Raw genomic sequence first — 13,962 nt, 5'->3', positions numbered from 1 at the left:
GGTGAAAGGAAGGAACGGGTCTGTTCCTTTATGAACTGTTACAGCCATGAGTTCATTCAACGTACTGCAAACACATCACTGTACACGCACATAATTTCATTGACTCCTCATGACAATTCAATGAGATGGACACTTTTTTTTGAAAAGAAGAAATAAAACTTTATTTGAAAATAACGTTAGCATGTTTGTAGAATGTTCTAAGGAATTTCCAAAAGAAAAAGGAACTAGAACTAAGTGAATTTAGTAAGATTGCATGATACAAGATCAGAAAACCAAAGTTGGCTGTATTTCTGTATACTAGCAAATAACAAGCCAGAAATAAAATTTTAGAAATTTCGTACACGATAGCACAAAATACTCAGAAATAAATTTAACACAAGCTTTGTAAGACTTCTACACTGAAAAAGATACAACATTGTGAGATGGACACTTTCTTAATTTCACTCAGGAAAACATCGAGGCTTGAGACTGGTTTAGTAAATTGTCAAATGCTCCTTCCTAAGATGTGTCATTGAATGTGAATCTGTACCCAGTCCTGTCTCACTCCAGAGCCAAGCTCTTCTTCACTCCCCTTCCTGTAATACTGGTGTCTTTTCTTCCTTTTGTATTTGTTTTGTATATTTGGATATATTGTTGCTTCTGACTACACAGGTCTCCTAATGCCCATCTTCCAATGCCCATCCTCTTCCTGTCTGAAGGGGTTCAGTTTTCTGTTGGATCCAAGGTCACTGGTAATTGTCCAGGCCAGTGGCATGTTCCATGAATGGGTGATTGTGGTTCTGTGGTCCACCTTCCTCTGCTTCACCCTGGGGTTCTCATAGGTGTTTCTGCTTCCTGACCTCAAGACTTCCTGTGTGAAGATGCAGGGCTCCATGGTGCCCTGCAGTCTATGTCTTGGCCCAGAGCTCCAGAGCTGGAAGGAGCAAACTTGAATATTGGGAAACCGTGTCTGCTGTGGGAAACCATGACATCACCAGATGCACTTGGGGGAGAGAGTTATATGCCAGGGGTGGGAGGCTGAGGCAGCATCCCTGCACTGATGCTGGAGGAGAAGGACCTCTGGGGAGACTGAGATGCAGAAGAACCCCTTGTATGGGGATTTCGAGTGGGAGTTTGACATTATCAAGTTGGAAAGGGAACATCCAGAGAAAGGGGGAGGAAGTGGGAAGCTGGGCAAGTTGTTGGAGGGACAGATTCCCAGTCGGAGCCTGAGCTTCATCTTTCAGCACCTAACTTCTCAATTCCAGATGCTCTCCTTGGGGAGTTCTTTTGCTTTTTCCTCTTGGCTCGGGCCGTCCACACTTAACGAGAGCCAGAGGGGTACTCTCACCATGGGAAGAGCTGACACGGCATGGAGACGAAGGAAGTGGGTAGGAAAGGATGGGCTTGGTTAGGGAGGCTGATGTCAGGGGCCCCGCGATGTCAGTAAATGTCTGAGCTCCTGTGATTGAGCTCCGAGGGGTAGCACCTGGGGGCAGAAGCACATCTGAATTTTAGCCTCGCTCACTGAACTTCTTGTGTCAGGAAACGTGAGCTGGAAATCACCCCAGAACAGAGAGTCCTCTGCTGATCCTCTCTCTTCACTGCTTCCAGAAACAGCGGGGTGTCTTGTTTATTTATTCATCTTGGTGGGAACACGGTGTCTTGCAGCCCTAGACCGCTACCTCTAGCCTAAGGGTGCACATGTGCCCTGGAGCAGAGACCTGGTGTTTGCGGAACTTTGGCAGACGCAGACCTGCAGGGTCACTTTGCTCAGAAGTCTGCAGTGCCAGAGACTGAGAGGTAGGATGTGAGTCTCAGAACTGTCTTGGTTCCATGTGATCCTGGTTCCTGGGGCCAGTCTTGGAGCCAGGACATAAATAAATTTGCTCTTTGGAACTGTCTTGTTCCTTTCCCATTCTCACTCATCTTTCTTTTCTTTTTACTACTTCCTCGGCTTCCCTTCTTCCTCTCTCTCAGTAGTGTTTTTCTTGCTAAAGTCTCTAGCAGCGCCCTGGAGGTGTTCTTTGATTCATTCATTCATTCATTCATTCAATATTTAGTGAGTACCTACTGTGTATTGGGCCCTGTGCTGGATCCAATCTACAAAGTCAATAACACAGGGTATTGCCCTTTTGATTTTAACATCTGCTAGCACCCTCCAGAGCCCCTTTGCAAAGCCATCAAACTGAAAATAACGTGGGGTGTGGAATTCAGTGAGAAGAACCTCGGGCTGGGATATGGGCTGGACTGCAGAAACATCAGGGTCTTAGACAAACAATCCACCGTGGGGCAGCGACAGCAACAGACAACGCTGGTGTTCCTTCAACCTGGAATCCTTTTCCATTGTCCTTGTTACCTCCATTTGGTTAGTAACTGGGGACTAATTTAAAAATCTATACCTCCAAGAGAAATCCTGCAGAGTTCTTCTGTTGGCTCTCTAGCCTTGGAAATGTCTTCTCGTGGAAAATCCTTGACATGGACCCAGGAGGTCCTCTTGTTTTCCTAGTCCATAAATCAACCAGGGATTGCTTTGCAAGAGCAGTTATTGGGACAGTACAGCCATGCTCTGTTCTTCTGTCCAGGTGGAGAACTGGCTGGGTTGACTGCAGACCACAACAAAGGGTCGGTAGCTGGCTGGGAGGGCACATTTACCTGTCATGCTCTTATATGGTACAAAAGGGGAAGTTAGTTACACTTGTCCTGCCACGCATAAGCATGATGCAAGACGCAGCCAGTTGGGCCAGGAGGAGGGGCTAGGGTAGGTCTGTGATGGCAGGCGGATATTCCCACCACTAGCAAAGGCAGGGGTCCTGCCCTCTCGGCAGTCACTTTCGCCCTCCAAGATTCAGAGCTGGCCTTCTATCTGCCTCCTGCCGCTTCAAAAACCCACAGTTGGAGCTCCGGGAATGTTATTCTTTTTCATTTAAAGACATTCCATTTCATGTGTAATTAAATGTGTGGTATTGCATTAATGTTTTCTTCTGAGCATTTTTGGCAGCCTGAGACCCTGGGTCTGGCTGGTGCAAGGAAAACACACACTTCTCAGGGATCGTTCCTTCCTCTCCCTGTTCAACTTCCACCCTTTCCTGCCAAGAATCTGCCTCCTCCTTTGCACACGGTTGCTCTCAGGACTCACCTTGTAATGCGCGAGCCTCCAAGGCTGTGGAGACCCTCTGTTCTTCTACGGGGCATTGAGGTCTCGGATTTCTGCCTCTGGCACCACCCTCATCTCCAGAAGGCATCCTCACTGCTCACCTGGACCTCAGGTGGTGACGACCAAGGGTGGCAGGAGTGGGTTCCATTGGAAGAAAATCTCTGTTCTTTTTTTTTCTGTTCATCTTTATTGGAGTATAATTGCTTTACAATGGTGTGTTAGTTTCTGCTGTACAACAAAGTGAATCAGCTCTATGTATGCATATATCTCCATATCCCCTCCTTCTTGAGCCTCCCTCCCACCCTCCCTACCCCACCCCTCTAGGTCGTCACAAAGCACCGAGAGGATCTCCCTGTGCTATGTGGCTGCTTCCCACTAGCTATCCATTTTACACTTGGTAGTGTATATATGTCAGTGCTACTCTTTCACTCCATCCCAGCTTCCCCTCCCCTCCCCCCTCCCCTGCGTCCTCAAGTCCATTCTCTACGTCTGCATCTTTATTCCTGCCCTGCAACTAGGCTTGTCAGTACCGTTTTTTTTAGATTCCGTATATGTGCGTTAGAATATGGTATTTATTTTTCTCTTTCCAACTTACTTCACTTTGTATGACAGACTCTAGGTCCATCCACCTCATTACAAATAACTCAATTTTGTTCCTTTTTATGGCTGAGTATATAGATGTGAAATCAGTGCCTCTGTCTGGGGTACGAGTTACAGAGGTGAGGGGGCTGTGACAGAAGGATGGGCTCGGTGGCAGCCATCTGCTTATCCCAGAGTTTAGAGTCTGGTGGGCCACGTCTAACAGCTGGGTGATCTTGGGCAATTGCTTCATCACCTTGAACTTCAACTTCCTCATCTGTAGCACTTGGGTAGCAATGTACTGCGTTTAAGAGAGTTGTGAAGAGGAGGTGTTACTTAGTGCGGTGCCGGGCACAGGGTAAGTGCTCAGTCAATGACAGTTATTTTTACTATTAGTAAGGGCACAAAGGGATAACAATGAGCTAAAAGAGACAAGTGCAGGGTGAGATAGAGTTGATGGGGGAAAGATCTGAGGGGTCTTAGCAAGGAGCCTAGGAACCAGTTAGGAGCTGGGTATTACAATGGGCCAGGGAAGAAGGTAAGCCAGGGTGGTTAGGAAAACCCATCAAGGCTCAGCTAAGAGAACTCATGGCCAGCCCTTGGGAGTGCTGGGAAGCCTGCTTCTGCAACCCCTAGGCGACAGCCTTCAGGGAAGGACAATCTCAGTGCTGCATGAATACTTGGCCTCCTAGGACAATAATTAGCCAAAGCACCGAGGTGGCCAATGAATTTCTCTTAAGGAATTTTGAGTGTGACTGAGGGTGCATGCTGGCTTTGGGGGACTGACTTTACTGTTGACATACAGCAGAGTCAGGATCACCATTATTTATAACTGCCAAGCCTGGGAAATCTGTTTTTTCTCTGTTGATCAATAGCAATCTTTAGTAGGTGGCTGTCGTCTCTGCCTTTGATGTCTTTATTCCATTGTCTGACAAACCTCCTCCCGCAAACTATTTTGGACCTGAAGGAGGAGGAGGTTGGACATCGCGGTGGCAGGCTCAGATAGGCTGCCAGTGACCTCCTGAGTCACTGCTGGCCCCCCCCCCCCCATGCAACCTCATGTCATTTTATTTCAGGAGAATATCACCACCCTTCTCCAAGTTTCTTTCCAGGCCACTATTTTGTTCACAGGTAGATTGAGCTATTAGTTAAAAGCAAAATCTTGCAGAAAGGAAGGAGACATACTGTTGTTAAATGTCCATTATGTTTCAGATATTTTCTATTGTCTTTTACCTAAAATTTTTATATCAGTCCCCTTAACAACTCTGCCAAGTAGATATTGAAGGTTTCCATTCTACACATAAGGAACCAGAGCCTGAGGGAGGGTAAGGCACAGTTAGTGGCAGGGTCAGGATGAAAATACCTGTCTCTTTTCCCAAGGTCTCACTCTTTCAGCAACATAATGTTTTTCCCTGGGTTTTATGCTTCTTCTTCATCCCTGGTCTGCAGGGATGAATAAGTAGTATATGGCTGCCATACCCCCATTTTCCTAGAACACAGAGGTGAAGCTGACAGTGGTCACCCGTGTCTTGGGCCACATCTATGACCAGTGGGTCTCTGCAGGTCACACTAAGTATTGCAGAAAACCTCTACCTGCCAGGATGAGGCAGCCCAGGTGAGCAGATTAAGGACAAGGGTGTAAACACAGCCTGCCTGCCGACTTCTCAGGGCCCCAAGGTCTTTTGAACAGAGGTAGCTTGTGACCTCCTTGGATTAGTGATTCTGCCCTAAGTCAAGCTTGCTCCGGGCCTAGAAGACCTCCCCAAAGTGAATCCCACACAGATGGAATGAGTATCTTGGTCCTCAATATAGAGAAAAATTTGTGTTGCAGTAACCATTTCATAGAAATCCTCAGTCTATGCTTGTCTGATGAATCGATTAGCTGTCCTATGGGAACAGGAGGCTGTACAGGTGGCTTCCTCTGGGGGAATCCAGTGGTGGCTGTCCCGAAAAAAGGAGGTAGGGAAGAGCCAGGCCAGAAGAGGTCAGGAACCCTTTCCATTTCCCAAGAACACTCCTTACTGTATACCAGCCCCTTGCTCTCTCCAGCAGCCCCCTCAGTGCAGGAGGCTGGGAGGTCTTCCCACGGCCTGTGCTGTGTATCCACCTCTCTCCTCCTCCCCTGCCCATGTCCCGACGTCTGAGCCTTGTGACCCAGACTCTGCTGAGCTGGCCAGCCAGGCAGGAAAAGGAGATTGATGCCCCTGCCTCCTAGGAAAATCCATCAATTTGTGGCCTGTGGGTCAGATGGCTTCACCAGAGGCAGCTCTGAGCAGTACTGTGTGAGCTAAAAATCAACACACAAAAAAGGCCCCAATAGACATATGGACGTCAGAAATGAAAATGGCTCATTCCTGCCACTCCCCAGGGGCCTGAACAGTCAGTGCCCTTTCCTCCCACACTCTTTCCCCACCCACACCCTCCTCCCCAGGGCCTCCTGGGTGGGTGGGTGGGGGCTCTTACCCTTTCCCTTGGGAAGATGTTGCATCAGGGTCCAGGGATGGACAGGGTTAGAGAAGTCAGGCAGGAGTAGGGGAAGGGGGAAGACAGAGGGTTGAGCTTCTGTGGACCGATGGTCTTGGCGGCCACAAAGTGGGGGAGGACAGAGGAAAGGCAGCCCCGGGTAACAGAAAGCACACAGGCTCAGGAGTCAGAAAAAAAAAAAGAGAGTCCTTTGGCCACATTTTAGTTCCGCAAACTTTGGAAAGTTACCCGCGCCCCCCCTCCCGCCTCCATTTTCTCATCTGCGAAAGGGGTACAATCACACATACCTCCCAGGGTTATCGTGAGAATGGAATGTTGAACAAATAGTAGGATTGGGCACAAATTAATCCCCTTTACCTGTGTCTTCCTATTTAGGTTCAGGGAAAGAAGCTGCTCGAATGGTATTTTGGAGTCTAGAGTCTTGTTGGTACACGGGGTTCTCCACATGGAAGTGATTTGCTTCATGCATTTAGCCCTAATCCAGCCTCTCTGTGCCGAAGCCGAAGCTCCCAGGTTACCTTGTGGAGTTCTTATCCCTGTGGCTGGGAGGAAGTTCTCTCCTGGGGGAGGATTTATGGTGGGATGGAGTCTGTTTTTATTGTCCCTTCCTTCTGCTGCCCCTTCTCAGATCTCACCACCCCATCCATGGGCTTAGCTCAGGTATTGGTCTCAAAATACTTCTCCCTGCAGACAAATTGAGTGAGCCCCAGCGATTTCATTCTGAGCCACTGGGCATTTCCATGTCTCTGAAAGAGATCCATTTGCAGCGATTTCATTCTGAGCCACTGGGCATTTCCATGTCTCTGAAAGAGATCCATTTGCAGATTGAGGGCAGACACTGGTCCGTGGCTGGCTCTGCTTCGTGCTTTCAGAGAGCAGACAGGTTTCCAGCATCATGGTCACCTGCCCCCTGCCACATTCAAGACCCGCAGCTGTCAAAGCTCTGACCTCCTGAAGCTGGGGTTTGGCAGCTGCCCCCAGGCTCTTAACTCCTGGCATGTGGAGGGAGGGTCAAGAAAAGGCCCCTTCTATGCGGCTGCCACGTGACTTTTCTGAACTTTTTTTTTATATATCATTATTGGAGTATAATTGTTTTACAATAGTGTGTTAGTTTCTGCTTTATAACAAAGTGAATCAGTTATACATATACATATATTCCCATATCTCTTCCCTCTTGCGTCTCCTTCCCTCCCACCCTCCCTATCCCACCCCTCCAGGAGGTCACAAAGCACCGAGCTGATCTCCCTGTGCTATGCGGCTGCTTCCCACTAGCTATCTACCTTACGTTCGGTAGTGTATATATGTCCATGCCTCTCTCTCGCTTTGTCACAGCTTACCCTTCCCCCTCCCCATATTCTTAATTCCATTCTCTAGTAGGTCTGTGTCTTTATTCCTGTCTTACCCCTAGGTTCTTCATGACATTTTTTTCCCCTTAAATTCCATATATATGTGTTAGCATACGGTATTTGTCTTTCTCTTTCTGACTTACTTCACTCTGTATGACAGACTCTAGGTCTATCCACCTCATTACAAATAGCTCAATTTCGTTTCTTTTTATGGCTGAGTAATATTCCATTCTATATATATATGCCACATCTTCTTTATCCATTCATCTGATGATGGACACTTAGGTTGTTTCCATCTCCGGGCTATTGTAAATTGAGCTGCAATGAACATTTTGGTACATGACTCTTTTTGAATTATGGTTTTCTCAGGGTATATGCCCAGTAGTGGGATTGCTGGGTCATATGGTAGTTCTATTTTTAGTTTTTTAAGGAACCTCCATACTGTTCTCCATAGTGGCTGTACCAATTCACATTCCCACCAGCAGTGCAAGGGTGTTCCCTTTTCTCCACACCCTCTCCAGCATTTATTGTTTCTAGAGTTTTTGATGATGGCCATTCTGACTGGTGTGAGATGATATCTCATTGTAGTTTTGATTTGCATTTCTCTAATGATTAATGATGTTGAGCATTCTTTCATGTGTTTGTTGGCAGTCTGTATATCTTCTTTGGAGAAATGTCTATTTAGATCTTCTGCCCATTTTTGGATTGGGTTGTTTGTTTTTTTGTTATTGAGCTGCATGAGCTGCTTATAAATTTTGGAGATTAATCCTTTGTCAGTTGCTTCATTTGCAAATATTTTTTCCCATTCTGAGGGTTGTCTTTGGTCTTGTTTATGGTTTCCTTTGTTGTGCAAAAGCTTTGAAGTTTCATTAGGTCCCATTTGTTTTTATTTCCATTTCTCTAGGAGCTGGGTCAAAAAGGATCTTGCTGTGATTTATGTCATAGAGTGTTCTGCCTATGTTTTCCTCTAAGAGTTTGATAGTTTCTGGCCTTACATTTAGGTCTTTAATCCATTTTGAGCTTATTTTTGTGTATGGTGTTAGGGAGTGATCTAATCTCATACTTTTACATGTACCTGTCCAGTTTTCCCAGCACCACTTATTGAAGAGGCTGTCCTTTCTCCACTGTACATTCCTGCCTCCTTTATCAAAGATAGGGTGACCATATGTGTGTGGGTTTATCTCTGGGCTTTCTATCCTGTTCCATTGATCTTTCTGTTTTTGTGCCAGTACCATACTGTCTTGATTACTGTAGTTTTGTAGTATAGTCTGAAGTCAGGGAGCCTAATTCCTCCAGCTCCGTTTTTTGTTCTCAACATTGCTTTGGCTATTCGGGGTCTTTTGTGTTTCCATACAAATTGTGAAATTTTTTGTTCTAGTTCTGTGAAAAATGCCAGTGTAGTTTGAAAGGGATTGCATTGAATCTGTAGATTGCTTCGGGTAGTAGAGTCATTTTCACAGTGTTGACTCTTCCAAACCAAGAACATGGTATATCTCTCCATCTATTTTGTATCATCTTTAATTTCTTTCATCCATGTCTTATACTTTTCTGCATACAGGTCTTTTGTCTCCTTAGGTAGGTTTATTCCTAGATATTTTATTCTTTTTGTTGCAATGGTAAATGGGAGTGTTTTCTTGATTTCACTTTCAGATTTTTCATCATTAGTGTATAGGAATGCCAGAGATTTCTGTTCATTAATTTTGTATCCTGCCACTTTACCAAATTCATTGTTTAGCTCTAGTAGTTTTCTGGTAGCATCTTTAGGATTCTCTATGTATAGTATCATGTCATCTGCAAACAGTGACAGCTTTACTTCTTCTTTTCCGATTTGGATTCCTTTTATTTCCTTTTCTTCTCTGATTGCTGTAGCTAAAACCTCCAAAACTATGTTGAATAAGAGTGGTGAGACTGGGCAACCTTGTCTTGTTCCTGATCTTAGTGGAAATGCTTTCAGTTTTTCACCATTGAGGACGATGTTGGCTGTGGGTTTGTCATATATGGCCTTTATTATGTTGAGGAAAGTTCCCTCTATGCCTACTTCCTGAGGGGTTTTTATCATAAATGGGTGTTGAATTTTGTTGAAAGCTTTCTCTGCATCTATTGAGATGATCATATGGTTTTTCTCCTTCAATTTGTTAATATGGTGTATCACATTGATTGATTTGCATATATTAAAGAATCCTTGCATTCCTGGAATAAACCCCACTTGATCATGGTGTATGATCCTTTTAATGTGCTGTTGGATTCTGTTTGCTAGTATTTTGTTGAGGATTTTTGCATCTATGTTCATCAGTGATATTGGCCTGTAGTTTTCTTTCTTTGTGACATCCTTGTCTGGTTTTGGTATCAAGGTGATGGTGGCCTCGTAGAATGAGTTTGGGAGTGTTCCTCCCTCTGCTATATTTTGGAAGAGTTTGAGAAGGATAGGTGTTAGCTCTTCTCTAAATGTTTGATAGAATTCACCTGTGAAGCCATCTGGTCCTGGGCTTTTGTTTGTTGGAAGATTTTAAATCACAGTTTCAATTTCAGTGCTTGTGATTGGTCTGTTTATATTTTCTATTTCTTCCTGATTCAGTCTTGGCAGGTTGTGCATTTCTAAGAATTTGTCCATTTCTTCCAGGTTGTCCATTTTATTGGCATAGAGTTGCTTGTAGTAATCTCTCATGATCTTTTGTATTTCTGCAGTGTCAGTTGTTACTTCTCCTTTTTCATTTCTAATTCTATTGATTTGAGTCTTCTCCCTTTTTCTCTTAATGAGTCTGGCTAGTGGTTTATCAATTTTGTTTATCTTCTCAAAGAACCAGCTTTTAGTTTTATTGATCTTTGCTATCATTTCCTTCATTTCTTTTTCATTTATTTCTGATCTGATTTTTATGACTTCTTTCCTTCTGCTAACTTTGGGGTTTTTTTGTTCTTCTTTCTCTAATTGCTTTAAGTGCAAGGTTAGGTTGTTTATTCGAGATGTTTCCTGTTTCTTAAGGTAGGATTGTATTGCTATAAACTTCCCTCTTAGAACTGCTTTTGCTGCATCCCATAGATTTTGCGTCGTCATGTCTCCATTGTCATTTGTTTCTAGGTATTTTTTTATTTCCTCTTTGATTTCTTCAGTGATCACTTCATTATTAAGTAGTGTATTGTTTAGCCTCCATGTGTTTGTATTTTTTACAGATCTTTTCCTGTAATTGATATCTAGTCTCATAGCATTGTTGTTGGAAAAGATACTTGATACAATTTCAATTTTCTTAAATTTACCAAGGCTTTATTTGTGACCCAAGATATGATCTATCCTGGAGAATGTTCCAAGAGCACTTGAGAAAAATGTGTATTCTGTTGTTTTTGGATGGAATGTCCTATAAATATCAATTAAGTCCATCTTCTTTAATGTATCATTTAAAGTTTGTGTTTCCTTATTTATTTTCATTTTGGATGATCTGTCCATTGGTGAAAGTGGGGTGTTAACGTCCCCTACTATGAATGTGTTACTGTCGATTTCCCGTTTTATGGCTGTTAGTATTTGCCTTATGTATTGAGGTGCTCCTATGTTGGGTGTATAAATATTTACAATTGTTATATCTTCTTCTTGGATCGATCACTTGATCATTATGTAGTATCCTTCTTTGTCTCTTCTAATATTCTTTATTTTAAAGTCTATTTTGTCTGATATGAGAATTGCTACTCCAGCTTTATTTTCGTTTCCATTTGCATGAAATATCTTTTTCCATTCCCTTACTTTCATTCTGTATGTGTCTCTAGGTCTGAAGTGGATCTCTTGTAGACAGCAAAAATATGGGTCTTGTTTTTGTATCCATTCAGCTAATCTGTGTCTTTTGGTGGGAGCATTTAGTCTATTTACATTTAAGGTAATTGTCAATATCTATGTTCCTATTCCCATTTTCTTAATTGTTTTGGGTTCGTTATTGTAGGTCTTTTCCTTCTCTTGTGTTTCTTACCTAGAGAAGTTCCTTTAGCAGTTGTTGTAAAGATGGTTTGGTGGTGCTGAACTCTCTCAGCTTTTGCTTGTCTGTAAAGGTTTTAATTTCTCCATCAAATCTGAATGAGATCCTTGCTGGGTAGAGTAATCTTGGTTGCAGGTTTTTCTCCTTCATCACTTTAAATATGTCCTGCCACTCCCTTCTGGCTTGCAGAGTTTCTGCTGAAAGATCAGCTGTTAACCTTATGGGGATTCCCTTTTGTGTCATTTGTTGCTTTTCCCTTGCTGCTTTTAATATGTTTTCTTTGTATTTAATTTTTGACAGTTTGATTAATATGTGTCTTGGCATGTTTCTCCTTGGATTTATCCTGTATGGGACTCTCTGTGCTTCCTGGACTTGATTAACTATTTCCTTTCCCATATTAGGGAAGTTTTCAACTATAATCTCTTCAAATATTTTCTCAGTCCCTTTCTTTTTCTCTTCTTCTTCTGGAACTCCTATAATTCGAACGTTGGTGCGTTTAATGTTGTCCCAGAGGTCTCTGAGACTGTCCTCAGTTCTTTCATTCTTTTTTCTTTATCCTGCTCTGCAGTAGTTATTTCCACTATTTTATCTTCCAGGTCACTTATCCGTTCTTCTGCCTCAGTTATTCTGCTATTGATCCCATCTAGAGTATTTTTAATTTCATTTATTGTGTTGTTCATCATTGTTTGTTTCATCTTTAGTTCTTCTAGGTCCTTGTTAAATGTTTCTTGCATTTTGTCTATTCTATTTCCAAGATTTTGGATCATCTTTACTCTCATTATTCTGAATTCTTTTTCAGGTAGACTGCCTATTTCCTCTTCATTTGTTAGGTCTGGTGGGTTTTTATCTTGCTCCTTCATCTGCTGTGTGCTTTTCTGTCTTCTCATTTTGCTTATCTTACTGTGTTTGGGGTCTCCTTTTTGCAGGCTGCAGGTTCGTAGTTCCCTTTGTTTTTGGTGTCTGTCCCCAGTGGCTAAGGTTGGTTCAGTGGGTTGTGTAGGCTTCCTGGTAGAGGGGACTAGTGCCTGTGTTCTGGTGGATGAGGCTGGATCTTGTCTTTCTGGTGGGCAGGTCCACATCTGGTGGTGTGTTTTATGGTGTCTGTGGACTTATTATGATTTTAGGCAGCCTCTCTGCTAATGGGTGGCGTTGTGTTCCTGTCTTGCTAGTTGTTTGGCATAGGATGTCCAGCACTGTAGCTTGCTGGTCGTTGAGTGAAGCTGGGTGCTGGTGTTGAGATGGAGATCCCTGGGAGATTTTCGCTGTTTGATATGTGGAGCTGCGAGGTCTCTTGTGGACCAGTGTCCTGAAGTTGGCTCTCCCACCTCAGAGGCACAGCACTGACTCCTGGCTGCAGCACCAAGAGCCTTTCATCCACACGGCTCAGAATAAAAGGGAGAAAAAGTAGAAAGAAAGAATTAGTAGAAGTAGAAAGAAAGAATTAGTAGAAGAAGAAAGAAAGGAGGGAGGGAGGGAGGGAGGGAGGGAGGAAGGAAGGAAGCAGGGAAGGAAGGAAAAAAGAAAGAAAGAAGATAAAGTAAAATAAAATAAGATAAAATATAATAAAGTTATTAAAATAAAAAAATTATTAAGAAAAAAATTAAAAACAACAACAACAAGGACAGATAGAACCCTAGGACAAATGGTGGAAGCAAAGCTATACAGACAAAATCTCACACAGAAGCATACACATACACACTCATAAAAAGAGGAAAAGGGGAAAAAATCATAAATCTTGCTCTCAAAGTCCACCTCCTCAATTTGGGATGATTCGTTGTCTATTCATGTATACCACAGATGCAGGGTACATCAAGTTGATTGTGGAGATTTAATCCGCTGCTTCTGAGGCTGCTAGGAGAGATTTCCCTTTCTCTTCTTTGTTCTCACAGCTCCCGGGGCTCAGCTTTGGATTTGGCCCCGCCTCTGTATGTAGGTCGCTGAAGGGCGTCTGTTCTTCTCTCAGACAGGACGGGGTTAAAGGAGCAGCTGCTTCAGGGGCTCTGGCTCACTCAGGCCGGTGGTGGGGGGGAGGGAGGGAGGGGCACGGAGTGCGGGGCGGGCCTGCGGCGGCAGAGGCCGCCGTGACGGCGTGACGTTGCAGCAGCCTGAGGTGCGCCGTGCGTTCTCCCGGGGAAGTTGTCCCTGGATCCCGGGACCCTGGCAGTGGTGGCCTGCACAGGCTCCCCGGAAGCGGGGTGTGGATAGTGACCTGTGCTCGCACACAGGCTTCTTGGTGGCGGCAACAGCAGCCTTAGCGTCTCATGCCCGTCTCTGGGGTCCGCGCTTTTACCCGCGGCTCGCGCCCGTCTCTGGAGCTCCTTTAAGCAGCGCTCTTAATCCCCTCTCCTCGCGCACCAGGAAACAAAGAGGGAAGAAAAAGTCTCTTGCCTCTTCGGCAGCTCCAGACCTTTTCCCGGACTCCCTCCAGGTTAGCCGTGGCGCACTAACCCCTTCAGGCTGT

General features: G+C 44.3%; 1 protein-coding gene and 1 long non-coding RNA gene across 5 annotated transcripts in view; both read left to right on the top strand.

Moving 5' to 3' along the window:
- Positions 1-13,962, top strand: part of NTRK3 (neurotrophic receptor tyrosine kinase 3) — a gene marked incomplete at both ends in the record, with an annotated part of 373,663 nt that overhangs the window by 305,083 nt on the left and 54,618 nt on the right. The window lies entirely within an intron of this gene.
- On the top strand, positions 12,796-13,120 carry LOC309974118. Its single transcript, XR_014326855.1, has 2 exons — positions 12,796-12,945; positions 12,995-13,120. It is a non-coding gene; the product is annotated as an uncharacterized lncRNA (long non-coding RNA).

The sequence above is a fragment of the Leucopleurus acutus genome (genome assembly GCF_964270905.1).
Source record: "Leucopleurus acutus genome assembly, chromosome: 1".
Lineage (NCBI taxonomy): Eukaryota > Metazoa > Chordata > Mammalia > Artiodactyla > Delphinidae > Leucopleurus > Leucopleurus acutus.
Note: the sequence above shows the minus strand (reverse complement) of the source record. Positions and strands in the feature narration are given on the sequence as shown.